Genomic DNA, 3,271 nt, shown 5'->3' with positions numbered 1-3,271 from the left:
CCAACCTGACCATCATTTTTGCATCCAAGGCTGCTGTTTGGTACATCTATTAACGTTCCCCTGTAAGTCTGTTGACTTGCATATTTTTAACTTAGTTGTAATACTGTTTTGTGCAGAGGAAATGTAGTGGACTTAATGGAATTAAGGACAAGGTGACATGAACCTTGAAGAATGGTTCCAGAAGTTCAGAGTGATCAGATACTGTTTTTCTCTTTTGCAAAGAAAATGAAATATAACTGTCATGTTGAAGGCTACTATCTCCTCTACTCAGCTACTAGGAGACTCCAAATTAGAAAAATATTCAATATCATTTGCATTTACATGCATAATAGATCTCAGCTCACACTAAGGTTCATGCTGCACAAGGTCCCTCTGGCTGAGATTCCGTTGTGAGAAGAGTGTCAGAAAGTGCAGACTTTTCTTTTGCTTGTGGAAGGGGCCAAAGAAGGAGGGCCCATTTCAATCTCGTGGTTCGTCCTTGTGCAGGCAGCACCTGGGCGTGCAGTGCTGTGTTCGCTGCTGGCGCAGAAGTACATGGAGGTCTAGTTGGGGCTGGTTGACTCTAATGTCAGGGGAAAGAGCTGTGTCTCATTTCTGGAGACACTGTACCCTTCAGGGACATCTCCTTTAGTAATGCTGCCAATGCTTGCTGAGTAATGGATCAGTTTCAACCCTTGTCCTGCATCTTGTCGATACCAGAACATCCAATAGTGGTCCATATTCTGAGAGCATTCCAGGACCACCTTTCTTGTGGTCTGTGTGATCCAGTATCTAGGTGTCTGGGTGATTCTACCATCTCCTGTTGGAGAAGGAAACATAAGGCAAAATGAGAAACACCATGTGTCTGTATAGGGAATGGAAAAAGGTTTGGAGCCTGAACACTGCACATGATGGTAGAATTTTCCAACAAAATGCAGAACTCACCTGATCTTAGCAGACACAGCAACACACAAAACAATGTGGGGATCATTTCAGGTCACATGGAGAAAGGAATCACCCACTCTGAAAGCTGTGCTCTTAAGACAGAAAAGAATTCTGAGCTTCCTGTCCTAGGGAGTGATGGTTGGGCCTGTGATGTCACCTCCCCCTCACCACTTCTGTCTCAGCGCTCCTCTCTTGCTCAGCAAAGCTAGCAGGAAAAGTGAGTTTGTCAGAGATACCACGAAATGACGGTAAACCACATTCCAGTGGTTTCCCTTTTCCCTCTGAGGAGTTTGTCCGTTGTGAGCACCTGTCCTGATATTCAGGCTACCCTGCCCAAATCCTCTAACTGTGAGTTTCATTGAAGTATAGAGATACCCTCCCACCTCTAGCTGCTGGCTAGCTGCAGGCTGAAACCTTCCAAAGCCCTCCTGCCTTTCTCCCAACTTCCCTCCTCCACTCCACCCTCAGTCTCTCCAGAGATCTACGGAGTTGAGTGCCATCTTGTGGCCAAGACAGGATTTTTTTCTTTGTAGTCACCCAAGGAGCACAGGGAAATACCTATGAGTGGTCAGCCAGTGAAAATTCCAACAACATGAACTAACTAGTACCCTCGGAGCTCCCAGGGTCTCAACCACCAACCAAGGACTGCACATAGAGGGGTCTGATTGTTCAAGCAGCATGTGTATGGTAGAGGATTGCAAAATCAATCATCAATAGGAGGAGAGGACCTCGGCCCTGTGAAGGTTCTATGCCCCAGTGTAGGGGAATGCCAGGGCTAGAAAGTGGGAGAGGGCGGGGTGGCAGGCATGGGGAGGGGGGAGGCAACAGGGGTTTGTTTTTGTTTGTTTTTTTGTTTTTTGGAGGGGAAACTGGGAATGGAGAAATTCACATGTAAATAAAGAAAATATCTAAAAGAAAAAAAAAAAGAAAAAAAAAAAGACAATTCCAGAAATATTACAGGACAATTTTTATAATCAATTTTCTTAAACCTTGATCTAAACTTTAATTCTAGATATGATTAATTCTTGGAGTTTTCACATTTAGGATCTATCTTACCTTTATCTTACTACTACATAAACAACAATTATGAGAAAGTTTTCCGGCCAGACGGTGGTGGTGCAGGACTTTAATCCCAGCACTTGGGAGGCAGAGGTAGGCAGATTTCTGAGTTCAAAGCCAGCCTGGGCTACAGAATGAGTTCCAGGACAGCCAGGGTTACACAGAGAAACCCTGTCTCGAAAAACAAAAAACAAAACAGAGAGAGAGAGAGAGAGAGAGAGAGAGAGAGAGAGAGAGAGAATGCTTTCCTTAATTTTTTTATACAAGATGCATAAGCTTGAGAAGAACTGCTACTTAAAATAAAATATTAGCAATAAAGACATAGGATTGATGTGTAAGAATAGCCTCATATAGTTGTCTACTGAGAGGCTCTGCCAGAGGCTGACAAATACAGAGGCGGATGCTAGAAGCCAACCATTGGACAGAGCACGGGGTCCTCAATGGAGAAGTTAGAGAAATGACTGAAGGAGCTGAAGGGGTTTGCAACCTTATAGGAAGAACAACAATATCAACCGACCAGACACCCCCACTCCCCGCCCCGAACTCCATGGCTCCAGGCACATATATAGCAGAGGATGGCCTGTCAGGCATCAATGAGAGGAGAGGTCCTTGGTCCTGTGAAGGCTCGATGCCCCAGTGTAGGGGAATGCCAGGTGGGTGGGTGAGCACCCTCATAGCAGCAGTGGGAGGATGGGGTAGGGAGTTTCTGGGGTTACTGGGAAAGGAGACAACATTCAAAATGTAAATAAAGAAAATATCCAATAAAAACATTAAAAAATAAAAAGGAATAATTTTTCTTATTAAAGATAAACAAAATAGCCCAAACAACACAAAATAAACTGATCAGCAGCAAGATCATCATCAAGATGAGGTCAAGTATGTGAATAAAGAATAAAATGGGGGCAAGCTCTGCAGCCAGTCCCACAACACCCAGAGGAAGCTCCACTCCCAGGTGCCCAGACACATGCAGGACACAGTCGAGGAGGAACAAACACCTGTCCCAACGCTGGGAGTAACTGGGATCAGTGGGACCAGGCACAGAGGAACTCCACCAGCCCAGTGACTAGGGTTCCTTCCGGTCTGTCTGTGCTGGAGTCTAGTGTAGACCTTAGGCGCAAGCTCCACAGACAGTCCCACAACACACAGAGAAAGCCCCACTCCCAGATGATCTCACAAGCCCAGGATCACAGGATCCCAGAATCACAGGATGCCAGAGAAAGCTTGACTCTAAGGAGTTCTGACACAACCAGGATCACAGGAAGGACAGAATCCAGTCAGATTTAGCAAG

At 45.4% G+C, this 3,271-nt stretch overlaps 1 gene segment (V, D, J or C); it reads right to left on the bottom strand.

Annotated features, from left to right (window-relative positions):
* Window positions 1-641: 641 nt before the first annotated feature.
* Window positions 642-3,271, bottom strand: part of LOC116098799 — a 10,725-nt gene continuing 8,095 nt past the window's right edge. The window contains exon 3 of the V gene segment in view: window positions 642-799.

This window comes from Mastomys coucha, unplaced genomic scaffold, assembly GCF_008632895.1.
Source record: "Mastomys coucha isolate ucsf_1 unplaced genomic scaffold, UCSF_Mcou_1 pScaffold20, whole genome shotgun sequence".
Taxonomy (NCBI): Eukaryota; Metazoa; Chordata; class Mammalia; order Rodentia; family Muridae; genus Mastomys; species Mastomys coucha.
This window is presented reverse-complemented; position numbering and strand designations above follow the sequence as displayed.